This window comes from Eulemur rufifrons, chromosome 27, assembly GCF_041146395.1.
Source record: "Eulemur rufifrons isolate Redbay chromosome 27, OSU_ERuf_1, whole genome shotgun sequence".
Taxonomy (NCBI): Eukaryota; Metazoa; Chordata; class Mammalia; order Primates; family Lemuridae; genus Eulemur; species Eulemur rufifrons.
Genome location: NC_091009.1, coordinates 9,395,163 through 9,418,892, shown reverse-complemented (window position 1 = coordinate 9,418,892; position 23,730 = coordinate 9,395,163). Strand labels below are relative to the sequence as shown.

Genomic DNA, 23,730 nt, shown 5'->3' with positions numbered 1-23,730 from the left:
TTTTAAATTCTAGATCACTCAATTTTGGACCTATAGTCTTCTTCTTTACTATTCCTTGGTATAATCTTAAAAAGATTATGTATTACATTTATAAAATATACTGTCATTATATCTTTGTATATTAGTGACTGGTCTAGATGAATGATAAGAAATTCTATTAGTATAAACTCAAGTAGAGTCATTCAATTTAAATGTTTTGAGTAAGGTAGACTTGGTCTCTATATTAATATGGTTGGTGTCATATAATAAACTGTTGAGAAAAGCATGCATTTATTATCTTAAGATAGTATTTTGTGCAAATTTGCTACATAATTTATTAAACCTTTCATGATTTTTCTTCTGGAAATTTAGAATGTGTTTATTAGCATTTAAGAGGTGGGCACTTCTGAAAAAGAAAGCTTCCCATCTCTCTATGTATACATTTACAGCACTGATTTTTCAAACCATCAGAAATGTTACCACAGTAAAGACATGAAAGCCACTTGAATATATTATCTATCCAAGGAACTTCCTGATTTCATTAATTTTTGTTCTATATTTACTTTAGTTATAACAGAAATGGATTCTACACACAGTATTAAATTGAATATCTAAAAGCAGTTACAAAAAAACTTATGCATATTAAAAGCACATATATATCAAAGCCATTACACAAAACACAATTATACTCAACCTGCATAAACATATGTGATTTTTAGTATGATACTTGAATAAACCCATGCTTTACTCTCCAGATTTATTCTTTGATTTAATTTAATCACTCTTTTCCAGACTGGCTTATATTTATGGACATCATCTGAAAGGTTTTAAAGAAAATATTTTTGATTAGTGAGAGTGAACATAAAATGGATCTATGAAGTAACAGTATAGTTATATACTGGGCACTATTTGACACTGAAAAATCTGAAATGCATGCTTACTCACTTCTGGTCTTCCTAAGGCTAGATTGTTTTTTAATAGTGCAATATTTTAGAGATAGCTTTCAAAATTAACAAAATGCAACAGTCCAGAAAAGTTAATAAAAAACAGCTCGATCCTGATGAGCTTGGCTGATATTCACAGAAATCAGGAAGAATAAGTCTATCTATAAGTATTCTTTCACAATAAGTCTATAATGGAATTTAAATGAAACACACCATTATGAGAGAATAATTCTTACATAGCAGAGAGTTACAATACATTTGAATATAATGTTCACATATTTATTAATTTAATCAATAAATGTGTATTTTATAGATTTAATTTGCTGGAACTATAATATGGTAGCTACTTTATTAGCTATTAAAGGGAATTTGTTTTGCTTTGGGTGCTCTAAAAGGCATCCACATCTCATCTGAGTAAATTAGGGTTTAGGCATTAAAACAAACGCTTCTAAAAAAAATTATAAGTAAACAGAGGTCACACTGAGGATAAATACTTTTTTTAACTATAAACTTAAAAAATAAAATTTTGAGAAATTATCAGTTGTGATTATTGAGAAATAACAATGAATATAGGAGAATGCAAATCTATAAGATTTTTCAATTTAGGAGTCTGAATATCATTTTTCCACATCTCAATTTATACTATCTTGGTTAAAAAGAAGCACTTAAAAATTAGCACAACTATTTATTTCATGATAAATCATCCAGTAATCCAATCAAATCATTAAAAATATATTAGTTACATCTTTCAATCTCGGAGCAAAAGAAATTTGTTAGTGAATCACGATTGAGTTTATTTAATTAATAGAGCATCAAGTAGTTACTTATGGTTAGTATTTTGAATATGAAATTGAGAAATATTCCAGAACTGTTTGCATAAATATTTTATGTCAGACATTATGTATAAAGAAATGGATTCGTAGCTTATGAAGTAATTATCTAGGAAGACTTTGGAACTGGATAGGTCTGCAAGTGAACAACTGGATATAAGCATTCTCGATAGCTCATCAAATATGCTTTGAAATGATAGTGCTAAAAGCTTTAAAATATTACGTATGAAGATATTTGATGACCAGTATAAAATGGTTACAGTAGCTATTTGATACTCCAAAAGAAAAAAAAAAAAAAAAAAAAAAAACTAGGCCAGAAATTCCAGGTACGTCTTCAATAGAAAGGTTATTAGTGTATTAGTGTTCATGATTAAATTTAATCTTCAGAGACTTATTTTGTTTTTCCAGAACAGAATAAACATTATCACACTATCCCCTTCTTTTAACAATTGCAGTCATACATTAACAATTAAAAATATTCAAACACATTTTTTATTTTGCTCTCCTTTAGAACTTATGATTAATAAACATTAAAATAATAAAATCATATAGTACTACATGGAGAAACTGGTCAGAGCTATACTTCTAAATGTTTAAATAAAATTATTCAAGTAGTTGCTAAATTAAAATACCAACAATACCAGATGTCACCCTAATTAATTCTGGTAAACTAAATATGAGTTTATAAAAGATGCTAGAAAATAAAATCTGGCATTTTGTAAGTTTCTCCATTTTGAAGTTATTACATGAGAATATTTTAAGTTTGTTTTCAATTAAGAGCAGAGATCATTAAGTTGATGATATAAATTTTCTACGAAATCACTTTCCTCTTACTAAATGACAGTGAGAAATCAATAAAGAGCAACTATTTTGTAAAAATGACTATTCTCTTAGAATTGAATTAAAGCAAAGGTAATTATACTGTAAAAAAGAACTAATGTGCTTCAGGAAGTGTATTATTTCAATTTTTTTTAAATTATACAATATCAAAACAAAGGAAATCTTGATTAAATTCATTTGGCACCATGACATCATAAACGAAGAACATTTGATACTGGTATTAAAAAAATGTTGAGTTAACATTACTTCTTGTGTGGAGATACAATTTTAACAAAAAAAGACTACTTAAAAAATTCAAACTAAGTACCTTTTGCAAAACATATTTTGTTTTCATAACATATTTGTCCTTTTAAAACACCCTCATCTCTTATTTCATTTCTTCTACAGCTCTATAAAGTAGATACTATTTTCTCCTCATGAGAGATGAGAAAAATCAATGAAGAGTGATCAAAAAATCTTACTAGGTTCATATTAGTCACATAGAACTAGAACTGAAATTCAGGAAGAAATCCTAGATCTATCAGCCCTCTACTTTTCCCCAATAACTCACTATTAGGAGGTGAAAGAGAAAAACATTAAGAGTCTTAGAAGAGTACATCATTAATCATAAACCATAATCATAATATCCAAACACCTTTGGGATAATTTTTCCAAGAAAAAAATAAATGCTTGCTAAACTCATCACTGATTAGTGTCATATTTCCATTTGTGTCTGAACTTTTTAAATACTAATATCCAATTTCCTAAATTACTAAAATCTTTAGACTCTTATTCTAGTCAGTAACTATTCATTTTAAAGATAATATTAAAAAACTCAATATAACAGGAAATATAGGAAATCGAATCATATGTTGATAATGAAACATCAAAGTTTGGAAATGTCATCAGTAGTGTTCTTTTCACTTGTAGAAAGAAACACACAAAAGCACTATTCTGAAAAGAAATTCTACTTTTATTTAAGAACACACAAATCTAGGAGTCAAAATAATGGTAGATTCCTACCATTATGTATGTATAACATACATACACATACACACACACACACACACACTTTGAGTTCCAATGGTTTCTTCCTACTTAAGTGTGATTTACTTAACCATAATGTACCAATTATTTTGCATGAAGAAAATCCAGATGTACTATAGTTTATACAAATGTACATTCCTATTATTAAGTTTAAATGCTTAAAAGAAAATGTGCTACAAGAGGATGAAATCCCATATTATCTGACTGAAAGAAAATGAAATTAATTATTATATGGTATCATGGTATCATGTCTATTTAATTTGGAAAATATTTTTAAAACAACATATATTTGAAATAAATACCTTCTTCATCCACCCCAAAATGGATTTCCATCTATCTATTAATACACACACATATATATACACAATGAGCATATTTACCATTTACTACAATAAAATTCCAGAGGATAAAATGAAGAAGAATTGAGGAATGGGAATTCATCAACAAATTATTCTCCAGTGGAGTAAAAACTACCTTTTGCATCAAACTAAGAAAAGCACTATAACTTTGCAAATTTACAAACCAAAGTTGCAATTATCTTTCTTATTTCTTCAAGATTTTATTAGTGAACCTTACAAGTAGAAAAATTATTTATCAGGGATCCACGTCAACAAGTATGATTACTAAAAATATTTCCACAGAAAATTTAAAGAATACAATTTCTTAGAGAAGAGAAAGTGTTGTTACCAAATGGAATAGTGTTATGATTGTGTCTTAGTAACATTTTTTTGATTTACTGTGTAGAAACTCCAGACTCCTTCAACATGTGAGCAAACATAACAAAACGGTATCAATAATAATAACACAATTTATTAAAATATTCAAAATTTGATTTATCATTTTAATTGAATCAAATGTGGTTGTAGAAGCAATCTATCAGCTGCTCAATCTACACATATACAAAACTTTGAATTTAAAAAGAATGTTACTTTGGGGAGAGTTCCCATAATTTTCTAAATTTGTTCTGAATTTTTTTTTTTTTTTTTTTTCAGTTTTCCAACTGGTGGAAAGCCCAGTGATTTCTGTCCTGGGGTGATACAGAACCCTGCCACTGGCAATCTCTTCTTTTTTCATTCTATTTGACAACTCATCCCACCCCCAACACATGATTTTTTTTTTTTTCAAGACTGAGAAAATAACATGGAAATACCTACAAAACATTTCTCTCAAGTAGTCAAAATTACTTTGCTAGTGCAAGCTGCCATTGATAGTTCTCCAGTTGTCCTTTCATATATGAAGGTCTGGGACCTTAACAAGAAGCAATGTTTTTAACGCCTGTCTGCAACTGCCATCTTCCACATTTCATTAGGGTTATACATCCCTTCCTCTAACTCTTTACCCTCCCCATTTCTTCCTTTCACCTTGATATCATTTATGACTTTTGTAACCTTGCTAAACATTTAAATAAATTCACGTTAAACAATTAAATGAATACATGTTAAACATTTAAAAGGTTTTAAACCGATTGATGACTGTTAATGTTAAGTTATGCATCATAGCAGGACTATCTGAAAATGCATACATTCCATCTCGTACAACAGGGAAAAATCAACACAGGATGGTCACACACAGGTTATATGACTGTCAACAAAATACAGCCATTCAGTCCTTACCTGCTTAACTGCATGATGACAAACATATCTGAATAGCACGCAAAAGAAAGTCCCCGAAATCTGAATCATCTGTCTTCCAAGCTGCTGTGACAGTTTTATACCCTGGTGCTGTCTTCTTTGCTTACATACATTTGACCGGCTAGAATATTTGTAAGGGATACTAGGGTTAATCTGCAACCCTAGTCACCTCTTCCTTTTAGCAAACAGCTGCTGGGCAGCGCACAGCTGGAAGCAGGCATCCCATCTTCAGAAGTAGTGGCTGCCCTGCGTCTCCCAGCCGGATTCCCATCAGAAGGCAGTCCCTGCTTTAAAGGGTTGATCACGTTCTCAACCCTTTACTGCAAAGTAAAAGGCTGTCTGGCTCAACTCTTGGGGACTAGGTCTAGGAGAACAGCCATCAGAAACATCGGAGACCAACTCTCTGCCACTGTTTGGCTGCAGACCCAGCAGTCACCAGCCGCCAAGAAGCGCCACCCCCTCTCCGGTGGACGCCAAAGGAGAGGCGCCCGGTCCCAGATCCTCCCACCTCCCACCCCCAACCCCTCCAGAGAGGAGGAAAATAAAAATAAAAGACCAACTTCAAAGTGGGCATAATGTAAGCTAGACAGCCCCCAACCCTCACTCTTTGCCTTTAACTTCATACCTTATATTCCAAGCTCTAGTGCCAAGTTGAAACCCAACTCTCTTTCCCTCTCCTCGCCGCCCTCCAGATTCCTGGGAGTCGGGGAAGGGAGGGAGGGGTCAGCAGTAATACTTTAACACGGAGCCTAAGAGGCCATTCAGCAATTCTGAACCTACTTAGCAGCTGGACGGAGACAGCGATCGGGGTAGTATACAGCAGGCATCCTGAAGAACTGTCACTGACTCATCTTAGATACAGCCCATTAAAAACAATAAATAGCACAGATAGATGTTAGAAGATTACAGAGCTCACAAGTCTGTTCTCTTACAGAGCAGGTTTGCTCAAGCTGGGCCCGAGGAAGCTTGCACATGGAGCATTCTGGAAGGATGAACCCCCCTGGTGCGCCCCACTCCCCCCAGCCGCGAGAGCCCACACCGAGCACCGTTCGCCGCAGGGGCTGAGTGCGGAGCCTGCGCTGGCGGGTCGGAGCGGGGACATCGTTCCGCACCAGCACCAAGGCTGGGGCCAGCCGGTCGCCCAGCCACCGTGCCCTCCTCCTCCCTGAGCACAGGTGGCTTAGGCGTCCCCGTGGGCCGGGAGGGATCCCAGGCAGAGTCGCCTGTTGCTAGCCCTCTGGTTAAAACGCTCGGGGCTGCGGGAGCCTCTCGGATGCAAATTTCCCTCTCGCAAGCGTGAGCTATCACTCAGCAAAACGCACTTACCTAAGGACAGAATGTCTGTGCCTCACTGGAGGAGACTGGGTTAAGGGGAAAAGATGTGACTGCGCTGAAAGTTTTTTTTTATTCCCCCCCTCCCTCCACCCCTGCGCAACAACAGCAGCCCTCCAAAGAGGATGTTCGAATTGGTGAATGATACTGAGCCCTTGTTTCCTCAAATGAAGTCACGGACGTTGATGGCACAAGCTTGTCAGGCAGGACGACCGGACTGGGGGACAGACCAGGTATAAACTAGTGACCCGGGAGGGGCGCCCGGCGGCGCGGACCACAGTCCCGGCCCGGCTCCTGCTCGGTGGGAGCCGAGGGGGGGGGCATGGGGTGACGCTGCAGCTGGAGGACTTTTATGTCTGGGAGCTAAAAGGGCTTTTGAATTTAAAAAAAAAACCGTTGCTTGGCTTGTCGCGTCAGCCATCCATGATGACAGGAATAGTTCTTTCCGAGAAATTAATAAAAAAAGAAAAGAAAGAAAGAAAGGAAGGAAAAAAGAAGGAAAGAAGGAAAGAAAGAAAAGCTTGAACAATAGGTTCTCACGTCCATCTATCCTAATTATATGAAATGTAGAAACCAGGAACTTGTCATTAATGGGGGGGGGGGGAGAAAGCTCTCAGCATGCGTTAGAGATTACTGACACACGCAGGTCTGGCACTCAGAGAACACCGTGCTTTTCGCAATATATGTCAATATGTAAGGTAAAAGCAAAGATTTTAAATGTTTCTCAACACAGCTATACTGAAAAGGGAGGTAATAATTCTGTCAGTTAAGCCCAAAGAAATGTCCATAAAAGCAAAAACCACCGACCATATTAACATACCTATTAAAAACAGAGGGTGGAGGCGGGCGAGTGTGAAGAGTGAAGCAATTAAATTTTTTATGAAAAATCTGTCACTGAATTTCAATTTAATAGAACCAAGATAATCAGTAGTTTCTTCTGATACATTTTTTTTTTCTGAAATGGGTACTCCCTGTCCAATTAACTGTTCACCAGCTAATTCACAAAATCAGAAATGTACAGCCAAACACTATGCCTGAATTGAAATACAGTGCTTAAAATAATGTGCTCATGTGTGATTTAAAACGCTGGAAGAAAAAAAAAAATGGTGCCCTCAAAACTCACACTCCTCTTCCTACCACTCAGTGGCATTTTAGTGCTTAGGATCCTGTTAAAATCATTAAAATTCACTTTACAATAAAGTCCTCCCTCAGTCATCTAATTGTTTACTATGAACAAATACTGACCCTAACAACCTTCTGAAGATGAGGAAGGCTAGTGAACTTTCCCAGTCCCTGCAATTGTCAGGTCTCTTTTAAGCTGTCTCTTAGATAAACATATAAAATTTGACCTTTCAAATGGCACAAGAATGAGTGCCAGGAAGGGTTAATGGGAGGGAAAGGAAGTTAATGTCCACATAACCTGTAATATAAATGAGGACAGAAATTAAAAAAAAAAAAAAAAACAACCAAGATTATGAAAGGGGTGATTCATTACATAGGATATATCTCAATAGTGCAATTGCAACTAACATACTAATTCATAAATATGGTCATATAGATCTGTGAATTCTGAAAGTAGCAAAAATGTAAAAAATGAGACACTTAAAAAACCAAAGCTTATTAAAAATAACACGAGTAATAAGTTTCTAAAAACATATAAAGAGAATAACTTACCAGAGGAAATTTCAGGAAGCAAGATGACTGTGAGAAAAATACATCCAAGATTCAAACAGATATTCCATCATCTTCCAAATCAAGGTAAAGTAGTGAGCTGCAGGGTGGTGGGACTTTGAAATAATCAGCAGTTCCTGGTGGCATGTAACCAAGTAAAAACCAGTTACACGGAGAGCCACGCACCCCCAAGGAAAGAAAGCAAAATGTGAAAGAGCTGCTTTTTATTTTGGGGGGTGGGTAAGGGGGCTTATTTGTGGCGATCCTTAAGCAAAGTGAAAATTTACAAACTATACACCCCCATCCGGTGGGGAAAGACAGACGCTGTGTAACCCCAGAGAACAGGAGGTGGACTACAGATAAATCTGCAAAGAGAAGTAAAGGGATGTGTTGAGGACAAGGAGATAAAGAGAGAACTAGTGAGCAAGGCTGTAGTCATCCTGATAGATATAGCAGCAAGAATGATTTAGGCTGCTGGGGAGGATCCAATGAGAATTCAAGAGGGCACCGCTTCGGAAATCCTGCTCTGATCTTCCCACTCTCAGTTCTTTAAGAGTTACCTGCGTGGGGAACATCATTATTAGGATTAATAGTATTCCATCAGTGCATTTCACTAGTATTTCCCTTGAACATTTCCACTCGCAGCAACTGAGGGAGGCGTAGCAAGGAAGCCCAGCACAACCAACCCCCCAGATAAGCCACGCCAACCGTGCACATTACGATGACCAAATCATCAGCGATTCGCATTGGGGTAGGTGGGGGCGGGGGGATCGAAGGGCTGAAGATGCTGCCGAGGCCGAGTGCCGGGCGCTTTCGGGGGCGCCGTGCCGGGGAGGCTGGGCTCGGGGGCCCGGAGCCCGGTGAGCTGCGGCAGCGGCGGAGGCAGCAGCCCGCCCAGGTCCCGCTTCCTCGGCGGGTCCTGCGGTCCGCGACTCAAGGCAACTGACTTCCATCTGAAACCTTAGCTCCAAATGTCCTGCCTTAGCAGCTAAAGCTTTGGCGGTTCCGAGGACCGTCCCTGGGGGAGCAGGTGACAGGCTGCGAGGCGCCCGCCTCCCCTCCGATGCCTGCACAGTTCCTGGGAGAGTGTGCTAGAAATGGCTTTGCTGCCCGATGCATTACCTTGCCATTTTCGCGTCCAGTACTGCACAAACGATCGCCTGATCGATCGGGTAAGATTAGCTTTATTTTTTCTCCCTATTCCTCTCCGTGGCCCCATCCCCACCCCCTATCCAAGCCCAAACCCCGAGCCCGGATCTCGATCTCTGTCTCCCCCCAGGAACTTCCCTCTCCTCTTTGAAACATGCTCCCCTAAGGGAACTGCTTGTGTGACGGGGAAGCCAGTAATTCTGTTTGTAGATGATTTATATTTTGGCTGAGGATCGAATCCCCCCTCCCTACCCGAGCACTCTCCGTAGGCTCCCGCCTCCCCCCCGGGTTTGCTCTCCGGCTCGGATCTGGGTGAAGAGCGCTGGGGGAGTCGTCTGCACCCGCCGGCTCCACCTGCCTCCGGACCCGGAGCTTAAGAATTATCCGCCTCTCTCTCGTTTACGAAATAGGAGGCAAAGGTAGAGTGGAAATTGATTTCCTGCAGAGACTGAGGCGCCGAATGAAAGAAGGAATAAACATTTGCCCTGGATAAAAATGTTCTGGGTAAGTAATCTTATTTTCTGAGGTTGAAAAGGAAACACATTGCTTCTCACTGCCCCATCCCCCACTCCATTCATTTATTTCTCTCTGTATGTAAATCACGAGTTGGGTCAGTGGAAATTTTCTTTGCCTCTTTCCTAGGAGAGTAGTAGCATGCAAGAGTGAATTTGAAGTAGAAAGCTTTTAAGAAGACCATATGAAGGCTTTAAGATCTTTTGTATACTACATTAAAAACCCAAAGACAGGTAAAGCAGATAGATCCTTGCTGCTTTTTTTTTTTTTTTTTTCTGAATATTAAAAAAAAATAGTTTGGGGTATCTATCGGCCCCGTGTCCGTGCTTCCAGTATTCTTTGGCCATGTTCTAAAATATAATATTGTTTCAGTTTCAAAAATGGGAATGATTATTTTTCACGTTGTGCAGGTAAAGATATAGAAACCACTTACTATGTGCATCTTGGCTTCCATTCTTGATACAAATTAGTAGTGTCCAAAATGGCTATTTGCATGTTGTGATGATACTACAAATTCCTAATGCCCTCTGGTTTTCCTTGAGTCTATAGCACCCCCAGCCTGTACATGCTCATCATGTGAAGAGTAGATAGGAGTAGGAGTGGGGAGAAGCCGAACAGCTCGATTGTGCTTATATCTTATGTCACTAAGTATGGAGAATAACAAGTCTTGCAAATTGTGTGAACTTAGTTTTCAAGTGCAAGCTGACCCTTTGGATGTAAAAAATTAAAGGAGAGTTGCTCTAAGAGAAATCATTGCGATTTTGAATTATAAGATTTTTTTACTGGCACAATACTGATATTAAACTTTATTTTTCTATTGTTGTCAGTCCTACTATAATCCCTTATCCTCAAGTTTTAACACGAAAGGATAAGGTAATCGGCGCAGAATTTAATCCTGATCCAAACAGGATGGTCTTAATCTCATCTAAAATATATGATATTAAAATACCATTGATAAGAATAAATTCATTTTAGATAATCAATATCCTAGAAATCACTAGTATAAAATCCCAGAAGAAAGGTGGTATATATTACATCATCAAAGCGAAATTTGTATGTGCTCAAAGTATCCATAGTCTTCATTACCATCAAACTGGCAAGGGAAAAGAACTTCAATGAGTATATGTTATTATAACTTCTTTTTCATTCTCTCCTCAGGCTGTTTTCCAGCTCTAATGATGTCTTAAAGCAGAAGTTTCTCTTCAGTTGTCTCATTTTACCAAGAAGATGATTTCTGTACATGTGTGTGTGTTTCAGAGAGCCTGACAAATGTTGCTAGCAGGATCTGAGGTGCACATAAAGAGAATGAATATTCGGAATTACATTCATTACAAATGCAACTTTGACAATTGTGAGAAGTAGATAGCATACTTTTCCTATAAGACCTCACCGTGCTCCCTAAAGCATTGAGGACCCAACCTGACTTAAAGTAGAACAATCTAACATTAAATTTTTTATTTTATATGTGAAGTAAATAGAGGTTGTTCTTAAATATTTTTTAAAAAAGGGCAAGATAAGAAAAATATTAATTTTGTGACCCATGGTTCCCATACTTTAAAATAGTTTTTTATAGCATTTAAAGTTGATTAAACAATATAAAAGAGTATTATATTAATTCATATGATTGAATTTGATCAACCGCAACATTGAGCCATGGGCTTTGTATCTCCTAGCTGGCTTCTACCTTCAGAACAGATCTTGTTTATGCTTAGACAGATCCAAAATTTATACATTTTAATCTTATGTTGAGAATATCTTTTCTTGGATAATCACAATGCACATCTGCAGCCAGTACATTAGTACATCTTATATTATTGGTAATGTTTTTGTTTGCTATCCTGGCACAGTATGCTTCTAGGTTCTGTATGTGAGTATCAATTAATATATTTCTTACCTATTATCCCAGTAAAATTTCTAGAGGTAACATTCAGGATACATTTTATCACAGCAGTTATGAAGCAAAATATTGATATGCTTCAGATGATTTTAACCTTAAATCTAACTTATAATAAAAATGAGTTATAATAAGATAACTAAATTTAGATTATTCTTTCCATATAAAAGAAATTCGTGCTTGACACACACACTTATGGATATACAATTATCTTCATTGAATATTGAAATGTGTTCATTTTCATCTTTTTCCACGTTTATTTTGTTGTTACAGCTTTCTCTTTGAAAGCGGCTAAAGTTCTTAAACACCTATATGTGCAGGCCTGTTCACATCTTACTCCATAAGATCAGTAAGCTGCTAAAGAAACTAGGTCACTATATTTGTCTCCAAAAAAGTATATTAGAACTTGAATGGTCTTTAAGGATCATTTAATCTTACCCCTCATGATGATGAAAAAGTTGACAACGAGAGAGGTTAAATGAATAGTGTAATCATACGCTAACTAGTAACAGGAGGATTTTTAAATGCAGGTAACTTTTTAGCTAGTGTTCATTCTAAATCAATTAAGTTCTATTACCAAGACAGGCATTGTAAGAGATTGGGATAGGGAATAAGTGAAAGAAAGAGAAAGCAGTACAAAGATGGATGAATAAATTGCAGCCAGTCTTCCAAGAGATCATTTTGTTAATAACGAATACTCTTCATTACAGAAAGTTTTTGTTTTCCTGCCTTACTTTATCCCCCAATCCACTGCCCTCTCATGATTGGGGAATATTTCATGATGCACTTTTACTTCCTCAGCAAATATCCTTAGTGTTCTTTTTTGGCACATGAATTGGGTTGTTCCCTAGACTATTTTTCCTCAGACAATAAATATAAACTGTAGATAATTCCAACCATCTGCAATATAATGCTCCATCATGTCAACTCTCTGTTCTACATTTTATATTCCCTAACATTATAGAAAATGGGATTGTTCCAAGGGGAAAGCTGTCATTTCAAAATAAGATGTGTAATGAAACCCTGACATGTGTGAAACTACATACACACGCATGCCAACACAATGTGAAAAAAATGCAAAGATTAAGATGACTAAGAGAATGCTTTGTGATGGAAACATTATCATATATGTGAGATATATATTATATTTTATATATGTTATATATATAAACACCATCCCTGTTCCATTAGGAAAAAAAGTTTTCAAATTTGGAGAAAAGACACAAAATTTCAGCCATTTTCTGGAATGATTTAAGCCGTACCAGTGTCCTTTTGTATACATCCATATTTGAGTATGACATGCAAGCTATTTTTATTTTTGGAAATGGCAAATCTAAAAGGCAAACATCAACACTAAAATCTATTTAGCAAGTATCATTATTTCAAAAAGGTTGTCATTCCTGGATTAAACAAAACAAAAATAGAATCAAATCTAAACATTTTTAAATGTTTATAGTGTGCTCTTATAAAATTAACATTTTTTGCACTAATCTGAAAAATCAGTGCTTTGTAGAAGCTTTTTTGGTAGCATTTGTTAAGTTGTATTTGTATTGCTATGTGTGTTTTTATGCGATTAATAATTAGTTTCCACATGCATATGATGGAGTGCAGAACTTAACCTATTTCAAAGCACTTGCTATCAACTGTCAGTTCATGGATGAGGAAGTATGATTGTGTTTTTTTGTATTTATTCTCAACTCCCTCATTTTGTGTTCCCATAACCTAGCACAGCACCATGCATAGAGAAGAATCTCAGTAAATATATGTTTAATGGATGAAACTAAGTACTTAATCAAACTTTTCCCTTTTAACATTCTTCCAGAAGCTTATTGTATTTAATTTGTATCTAGTATTTAGATATGATAACAATCTTCAATACATTTTCAGAATATTTGACATATATTTGGCCTAGTAATATGAATTTATGCATGATACCAATTGACATGCATATACTTGCTCAATTTTTGAAACACATAAATGATAAGTATGAAGATATTCAAGGAAATGGTAAGATACAACTTGCCTACAATCTTCCCTTGTAACTGGATTTCAATGCATATGATAGAAAGAAAAATGTCACCAAAAATGTCCACATCCTGACTTTCAGAACTGGTGACTTCTTTACCTTTTATGGAAAAAGAGACTTTGCAAATGTTATGTTAACCACAGTGAGATGTAGAGATTATCCTACATCATCTGTATGTGCCTGATGTAGGCACAAGCATTCTTGCAAGAGGGAAGCAGAAGGTAATAGAGAAAGTGATGTGAGGACAAAGCATTGGTTGGAGTGACAGGAGAAAATGCAGGAAGAGTGCCCTCTAGAATCTAGGAAAGGGAAGGAAACACAGGTGCTTCCAGAGAAAATGAAGCACTGCTGACCCATTTTAGACTTCTGAACATCAGAACTGTAAACTAATACATTTGTGTTGTTTTAAGTCATTATATTTGTGCTAATTTGTAAGCAATACGAAACTAATAGAGCCAGTCACAAAGACAGTTGAAAAATAAGGAATATGTTATTTTTTCTCTAGGAACTTTATGATTTAACAGCAAACTCTTGCTTTATCATCATACCATTCTTCTAGGTAATGAACAAACCACCAACGTTCATGAGTCAAGACCCAACTTGTTTACATGAGGGATGGATGGAATCAGGATGGGGAGGACTAGACATAGCACTAGGTTTCCAGAAATAAACTAATGAATTTAGGTTATATAACATAATTTTATTTATTTAGAACATACTACCTGGCATAGAGCTTTACACATGTTAGCCCCTAGTACATGATGATTTAAGTATAATAAATATTGACGTAAGTGTGAGAGAGTGAATAAGATCCATTAAATTTGAAGATTATGTGAAAATTACTAACCTTGCTATGAAGAAAATACTCTAAGCACAATACAATTAAGTGAAGAAGCTGGTGAAAATTAGCAAAATATTAAAAGAAATTTGAGATCTAAAATGAGACCTCAAGAGAATGACTGACAGGGAGTGGGAGGATTTTTATTTTCATGGAGAGATTGATATGAAGCAATTTGATCTTTTTCTCCTTATATTTTATACAGTATTGCAATCAAGAAAAGGAAGTGAACATTTACTTAATTAGGATGCATCATTAATTTTACTGTCTCATGAACTCCAAAGGCCTTTCACCCCTTTAATGAAAATAAAGAAAAACTAAGCTACTTGATTGCCAATTCTCTTGGTATCTCTAAATCTCTCTAATGCCTGCATTTCCTATTCAGAAGAAATATACACTTTGTAGGGGGATGAAAAACAATCCTTCACATTGATTATAGAGTTTTGCCTCTGAGGAGAAAATATAAATTTATAGACAAAAGTAATTTTAAAAGACTACATAAAGTGAATTCATTTCATATTTATGGAAAGAGACCAAGTCTAAAAGTCAATTCAACAAATATTTATTGAGCATTTATTTAACAATCATTTATTGATACTATTATATATATAAGAAGCAAGATTTTAAATGTTATAAGGATGTAAAAATAAGTAAGCTACAGTATTTGTGCTCTAGTTGGAGGATAAGGGGAGTATACTGACAAATATGAAGGTCTTTTTAACTCCATCCTATCTTTCATTTTCATCTTCAATCTTCCTTTTTAGAAAGAAAATCAAACGTATTGATTGTCATCTATGGGCCAGGCACTTCTTAGAATAATGCACTGAATAAGACAACCAAGGCATGGCCCCCAAGTATCTTACAAATATTAACACAATCATAAGAACAACACAAGAAAATAATGAGCCTAGACTTGAGTGATTGCTGCTGTTTTTAGCCCAGGCGTAAGATTCTCTTCAGCCATACTTCCAGCATGCTTCACTCATTTACATTACTTAGTAGCTTCTGTAAGCATGTGAGTTTTTACTTTTTATTTGTAAGAATGTAAATTTGTTACCTATTGCTTACATTTGTTGGCAGGAGATGTTTGCATAGAGCTTCAAAGGCAGCAGTTGAGCTAGGATAAATGTTTTAGTCTATATAAATTAAATGTTGTAATTAACACCTCCAAACTTTATTTGCTTAAAAGAAATTTAATTTGTGCTCATACACAGTTCCTATATACCAGAAGGATGGGTGTGATGATCTTATCACAGCGATTCAGGGACCCAGCGGGCTTTCATCTCATGGCCCAACACTCCACTAAGTCCTTAGATGTTCTGTATGAATTTGGTAAATGGGGGAAGGAGAGAGTGTGGGGGATCATTTAGGAAATTTTCTGGACCAGGTCTAGAAGAGGCCCATATCACTGCCATTCACACTCCACTGACCAGAACACATTCTCATGGCCCCATCTAACTGCAAAGAAAGCTGTAAAATGAAGTCAAGCTTTGTGCCTAGGAGGAAGAGGACATGGATAGCAATCTGCTCCATTGATATTCTCAGACCAAAGCATTCTTATACATGACGATAGCCCAGACTGTACATTCAGTGTAGGCTGGGACCTCAACTTTCTTGCGTGAAGGAATCAGACTAGGAAGTTTGATAAATGGTGCTTTGCTAGATAATTGGGAGAATTCTAGTCCTTGCCAGCAAGAAGAATGGACTCTGCACATAGTCAGTGCTTAATAAATATTTGGTAAGTGAATGGATATCTATGGTCTTGGGTGTTCCCATAAAATATCCCTGTGCCAGAACTTGACATTCAAGTGGATGCAGACATGCAAAAAAATAAATTTAGGAAAAGTTCACAAACTAACTCAAAATGGATCGCACACCTAAATGTAAAATACAAAACTATAAAACTCCTAGAAGACAGCATATAAGAAAATCTAGGTGACCTTGAGTTTGGATATAAATTTTTAGGTACCATATCCAAAGCACAATTCATGAATGAATAATTTACAAAGTTAGACTTCATTAAAATTAAAATCTTCTGCTGTGTAAAAGACACCATTAAAAGAATAAAAAGGCCATAGGCTGGGAAAATATTTTCAAAGCACATATCTGATAGAGGATTGGTATAAAAATTACAAAGAACACTTAAAACTCAACAATAAGAAAATAAAAACCCCAATTAAAAAATGGGCAAAAAAATCTGAACAGAACTTCATGAAAGAAGATACACAGATGGCAAATAAACATATGAAAAGATGCTCAACATTACATGACATTAAAGAATTGCAAATTAAAAGAACAATGAAATATAACTACACATCTATTACAATGGCTAAAATTCAAAAAGTTGACAATAGTACTTTGTTAGACGATGTGGAGCAACAGGAACTCTCATTTTTGCTGTTAGGATTCAAAATGGCATAACCTTTTTGACAGACACTTTGGCAGGTTCTTACAAAGCTAAGCATAGTTTCATCACCTACTTCACCAACTACATTCTTTGGTATTTACTCCAAGGAGCTGAAAACATATTTACATGAAAATACCTGCAGCTTTTTACTTAATTGACCAAAACTGGTGGCAATCAAGATACCCTTCAAAAGGTGAGTGGATAAAGAAAGAGTGCTACATCCATATAATACAATAGTATTCAGTGGTTCAAGAAGTGTGCTACCAAGTCACAAAACATGGAGGAAACTTAAATGCATATTGCTTAGTGAAAGAAGCCAGTTTGATATGGCTACATTATATAATTCCAAATACATGACATTCTAGAAGAGACAAAACTGTAGACAGCAAAAAAAAAAAAAAAAAAAAAAAACAAACTCAATGGTTGACTGGTGGTTGGGTTTTGTTGGGGGGGTGGGTAGGATAGGGCAGCAGGTGGAGCACAAGCCATGTCTAAACCAAACCAATGGTCAATTCTTGGTTTGCATCGTTGGTGAATTAACAGCATTTAACAGGATACTATTTCACATAGTTTCTATGTTTGCTTCCAGAAAAATCCCTTGATCTTTCTTCTACATCTCTGCTTTGCTGCTTCTCAATTATTTTTTTATAATTTTATTTTCATCATATTGAACTTTTAAAGCTTAAATTCTCTAATGTTCAATTCTTATACTTCTTCATATTTACATCTATACTCAACCTCTAGGGGATGCCATTCATTTTCATGATGTCCAGTATTATCTGTCTACTGATTACTTCCACATTTGTATCTTCAGGCTGATCCTTTTTCCTGGACTTTTCAGAGTCCATACAACTTAACATTCAACACTTTTACTTGGAAGTATAATAACCACACTAATTTGAATTTTTCCAAAATTCAGCTGCTGAACCTCAACTCCTGAAACCTGTTGTACCTCTATTCTTGCCCAGTTCAATTAATGATAATTCTTCCTTGCAAATGATCAGGTAAAAAACTCTGGCTGGACCCTGACTTCTCTCTTTCTCTCAGAGCTCATACCCAATTTATAAACAAATCCTTTTGACTCCACCTATGAAATAGATCTAGCTTCTGACTGCTTCTCACTCATTTCATTGCTAACATATTAATCAAAGTCACTGTAATCTCTCGCTTGGTTTATTCCAATAATATTTTCTTTACCCTACTTTGCCTTCCCCATGACCCATCTTTCTATCCTTAACACAGAAAACAGTGTAATCCTGTTAAAATGAAAATTGATCACGAAACTCCTCTATTCAAAATGTGCAATGGGTTCTCATTTATCTAGAACACACACAAAAATCCTTACCATGACTGCCAAGGCCCTAAAACATTTAATCTTTTTTTTTTTTTTTTTTTTTTTTCCACAGTCTATTACTACTCTATGCTTAGTTACTCTCCTCCGGCCATCGTAACCTCTTTGCAAAAATTTCCCCCTTCCTTAGGCCATTATATTGAGAGGAATTCCCATTTTATGCTTGTCTAGTCCTGAGGCTTGTCCTCATTGGATCCCAAAACAGCTACTCAGCATGATCTCTCTCTTTCAAAGACTTGGATATTTTCCATCACACACCCAGTCCATGAGAAACCCAATGGTACTATTTCAGGCCCCTTCTCTTTCTAAAATCCCTCAATAGAAATTTTACTACACAGTGGGCAGCACCTATTGATAGTTGTTCTCTTCCAAAATTCCAGGAGAAAAGGGAAACAGAAACCTCTCTCCTTGTATTTCTAATCATTTCTACTCACATTGATCTTCTATCTTGTTCCCTTCTTCCTCTCCTTCTAATTTTTTGCTCTGGCCTTGGAAGAACTTTTATTAGCTTTTTCTAAGTAAACAAAACTACCCTTATGTCTAATGCTTTAAACATTAGAGTAATACTTCTCTAGAGTAAAAGTTCTCTAACAGAGTAAAAATATTCTACTGTGAATCCACTGAGATCTGATTCTCAAAGGGAAGCTTTAAAAATTCATTTCCGGCCGGGCGCGGTGGCTCACGCCTGTAATCCTAGCACTCTGGGAGGCCGAGGCCGGTGGATCGCTCGAGGTCAGGAGTTCGAGACCAGCCTGAGCAAGAGTGAGACCCCGTCTCTACTAAAAATAGAAAGAAATTATATGGACAACTAAAATATATATATACAAAAAAATTAGCCGGGCATGGTGGCTCATGCCTGTAGTCCCAGCTACTCGGGAGGCTGAGGCAGTAGGATCGCTTAAGCCCAGGAGTTTGAGGTTGCTGTGAGCTAGGCTGATGCCACGGCACTCACTCTAGCCCTGGCAACAGAGTGAGACTCTGTCTCAAAAAAAAAAAATAAAATTAAAAAAATAAATAAATAAATAAAAATTCATTTCCTTTAATGTTTAGCTTTTGCAAACAAAGAGCACCTTGGTTTCACACCATATGGCCAGTTGAGACTGAAAAAAATATCCAGCACTTTAATTCACATTGTTTTCTCCCTAGAAGCAAATAAAATATTCCTGAATTAAACAATCCCTAAATTAAAATATCCAAATATTACCCGATTGCATTAGACCAAAAATGAACTTACGTAAAACTTTTACAAGAAAGAGAAACATGGAGTAATCAGTTTGAATCCATCTACCTGCAAGGATATACCTTTGTTTTAGTACAAATACTCCTCCTTGGTTTTCTCTAGACATCTTTCCATTATGCTATTTTAATATGCTGAATATCTGATTCTGGACAGCTTCTGCCCCTAAGAGCCAGGTGCCTCCACTCCTGCCCTTGTCATTATATTGACTCCACCTTCTATCTTCTTCCCTAGTTTATTATTTTAAAAATCAAATATCAAATCGGGTCTGAAATGTCAGGACTAGGTCCCTTGCCTGTACCACACTACAAGGGAAGGCAAAGGGGAAAGTAATTTCGAGGCTGAAATTCTCCTAAAAATGTATAGAGAAGGCACAAGGAAGCTACCTGCATTGCAAATATCTAACAGCTTGTATATGGGTTCTATAGTTACAATGTTATAACCTTCATAGTCAATAGGGGGAGAATAAGGTAAAATAATGACTGCCTAAAATTAGATTAAATTTTAACTGACAGATTATCATAAATTTCTTGTAAAACTATAGAATATTATTGGTTAAAAGTGTCATGCAAATGTGTTTGAAAGAGATTTGAATTTTAATCACCTTATTTTTTTCTTTCTCACACAAATTCTGTCTTTTCACCTGTCCTTCAACTCCCAAATCAAATATTCAGTTAAGAAAAACCCACAAATATTGTCCCGTGTGTTATTTACTTGTATAAATTCTAATTGAGTGCTAGGAAGACTGGTAATTGAACTAATGTAACTGTTCATTCTTTTACCCATACTATTGTGTACTAATAAATATATTATTACACATGTGAGACTATTACTGATTGAAAAATCCTTTCAATTAGGTTGTAAAAGGAAATAAATTTTAAAATATTTAGATTAAGGGAATTAATTTTCTTAAATATTTTAACACATATATTAATAATACTTAAAATACAATATTTTATGTGTACATATGTGCTATAGTCTTCTCAATATGTTTGCCATCCTCTCACAAGTCAATGAATAATCTTTAAAGACAAAACACAAAGTATCTTAAAGTGATTTTTTTATATATACAACATTAGCAGCCCCAAGGATTTCATAGTTAAGCAAAATACAATAAACACTCAATATTTTTTCAAGATTTCATTATATTTTGTGTATATGTCAGAGAGGGAAAAGAAACACAATTAAAACTTCAGAGAATACATTGGGAATGAAAAGTGTAAATTTTGATCACAAAAAATATAATCAAATATCTCTTGTAAAATAAAATTTCTTTTAGCAATTATTGCTAAATTCTTCTTACAAAACCTTAAATTGCTTTTAAGAGAGTCATAAAAAAACGTCATTTACTCACAGAAAATAATACAGTATTTGTTGCTGAGCATGAGTCATTACTCATGAGCATGAGTAGATTTTTAAAAGTCATCATTTCTGTGAACAAGTATCGAAGATCAAATATATATTTGCAAATCAATATATCTAATAAAAAGAATGTAAACCCTTAATAATTCATAATGTTACATATACCACACATGCAGGTTTTAGTATATTTTTAGCAAGTTTTAGTATATTTTGTATATACTAAATATACTAGTATATTTTGTATATAATGATTTCTTTAGTGACACATATATAAATTTTTTTTCTAAATATTCTCAATAAAACATTCTGCCTGTATATAACAGTGAATACAATTCATTGTCACATTAGAATTCATAAAAATGAATTTATCTATATTGTATTATATGTAAATGTTGGTATGTTTTCTTTAATACAGGTCACTAAAATTCTATGTATTCATGGAAAATTCTTCAAACATTATTATGATATTGTACAATGTCTAGAGGCACCCCTCCATTATTCAACCAAGGTTAGAGTACGCCGTGATTTGCTCACATCTTCCTGAAGCCATAGGGAACACAAAATTGGTGAAGGGTAGAGAGGATGTCAGTGTGTTATTCTGCTCAGGCTGTGTAACAATATACCATAGACTGGGTGGCTAAAGAACAGAAGTTTATTCTCACAGTGCTGGAGGCTGGGAAGTCCAAGATCAGGGCCAGCATGGTCAATTCCTGGTGTAGCCTCTATTCCAGATTTGCAGACAGCCACCTTCTCTCTGTGTCCTCACACGGTGGAGAGTGAGCTCTGGTGTCTCTTCTTCATCATATAAGGGCACCAGTTCTATCAGATCAGAGTTGACCTTTATGACTTTATTTAATCTTAATCACCTCCTTAAAGGCCCTATCTCCAATATAGTAACATGGAGGGGGATGTGAGATCTTCAACATTCCAATTTGTAGGGGTTGATATATTTCAGTCTATAGCAGATAAACTGTGTCTCAAAATGAGAATTCATCTCATTACTAATTCATCTTTAAACTCACAGTCTGATTCTTTTTAACCATTAGTCTAGACCGGCAGCACTTTCTTTCTGTCTTATCAGAGGTAATAATGCTCTCATGAAGAGTATGCTCTAAAGAGAGTGCTCATAAAATACAATGTGGGTTATGCATAATTCCTCACTATACTCCAGCACGAAGACAATCATAAAAGGAAAGACCCAGGATATCGAATCATTCAACAAACATCACAAGGAGCAAAAATTAAGAAGAATCCCAATTGATACTTTCTGAGACATTTTCTGCTATATGGAAATAATTACATAGATGAATTTCTAAATAGAAGTATTCTCATTTTCTTACTCTATACTCTCTCTATAAGATTTTTTTACAAATCTAATATATAGTAATATATTGGACTGGAATGGACATTTGTCCTGATATCCAGTTGCTCACTGTCTGAGCCCCATTCTTATGGGTGAGCAATTCTCCACTGAATGAGACTGGCTGGGTCTCAGAGAAGCTCCAAGGATTCAGTTTTCCAGCATATGTTCTAGGTTGGATAATCAGAAGCACGTGTCTAGCAGTGGAAATCTCCACCTACGAACACAAGCACAAACAGTGAAAGATTCACTTTTGTGTTCGCAGCAGGTACAGCAGCAGCCTGTTTGCAGTTGCAATAGCGGCAGCAGCACCAGCAATGCCTGCAGCAACATCCAATAGCCCGTGCGTGGCACAGAGGGCTCGGGAGGTGTACGGGTATCAATGTTTTCCCCATGTGAGCTCTGTGGTGTGATTTTTGCTTTGATTTGGTAACCTTACTGTCTTCGCTTTTGAGTATTTTCTAAGCCTAGCTCTCTGATCACATTAAAGAATCCTTGAGCTAATAAAAACCCTTCTAATAAACTCACTCTTCTGCTTCAATGATCCACAGTTGTTTCTATTGCCTGTTTATGGAAAAATCTATTTGCAAATAACTGGAAAATGTAAACTGCTTCCCATATCTCTCTTCTGGGATCCTGATTAATGCAGACAACTGACCATGCAGTATCTCTTATTAGAAGAATGTCACAAAACACTCCAAATTAATAAACTTAAAATTGAACTCACCATCTTTTTCCTCAAACCCTGATCATTTTCCTGTATTCCCATTTTCAGTGAAGGACACCATCATACTTCCCATTGTGTGAATCAGTCTTGAATCACTTTCTTACTCTTTCCCCCATATTTGATCATCAGCAAGTATATTTAATACCTTAAATCTCTCAGTTCTGATCACTTATTTCTGACTGTACCATGATATACCTTGCCCAAGTTATCATTATTTCTCATTTGAACAACTGAAAGGACTTCCTGACTGCATCTAATCTGAATTCTCTACAATACAGCTAGAGATATATTTTCAAAGCTCATACAAAATTGTGTCACCACCCCCCCACTTATGGTCATTGGCTCTTAGAATAGCTTCCACTGTTCTCAGGATCAATGCATAATTTTTCAACTTGGTTTGTAAGCCACATGTCCAGGTCCCAGCCAAATTGTCCAGCTTCAAACTGTATAAAACTCTTCCCGTTCTCTTCACTCAAGACACTACTTTCATTCCCTTCTATCAGCTCTGCTTACATCTGCTTCATGTCTTTTATACTTACTATTTGTCTGCCTGGAATAAGATTCCTTTTCAGCTATAGCTGCTCAACTTCTACTCAGCTGTCGTATCAAGGTG

At 35.9% G+C, this 23,730-nt stretch overlaps 1 protein-coding gene across 1 annotated transcript in view; it reads right to left on the bottom strand.

Moving 5' to 3' along the window:
- BRINP3 (BMP/retinoic acid inducible neural specific 3) overlaps positions 1–8,674 on the bottom strand; it is a 399,388-nt gene extending 390,714 nt beyond the window's left edge. The window contains exon 1 of the mRNA XM_069459484.1: positions 8,257–8,674. The gene's annotated coding sequence lies outside the window, so the exon portion shown is untranslated. The remainder of the gene's footprint in view (positions 1–8,256) is intronic.
- Positions 8,675–23,730: the final 15,056 nt, after the last annotated feature.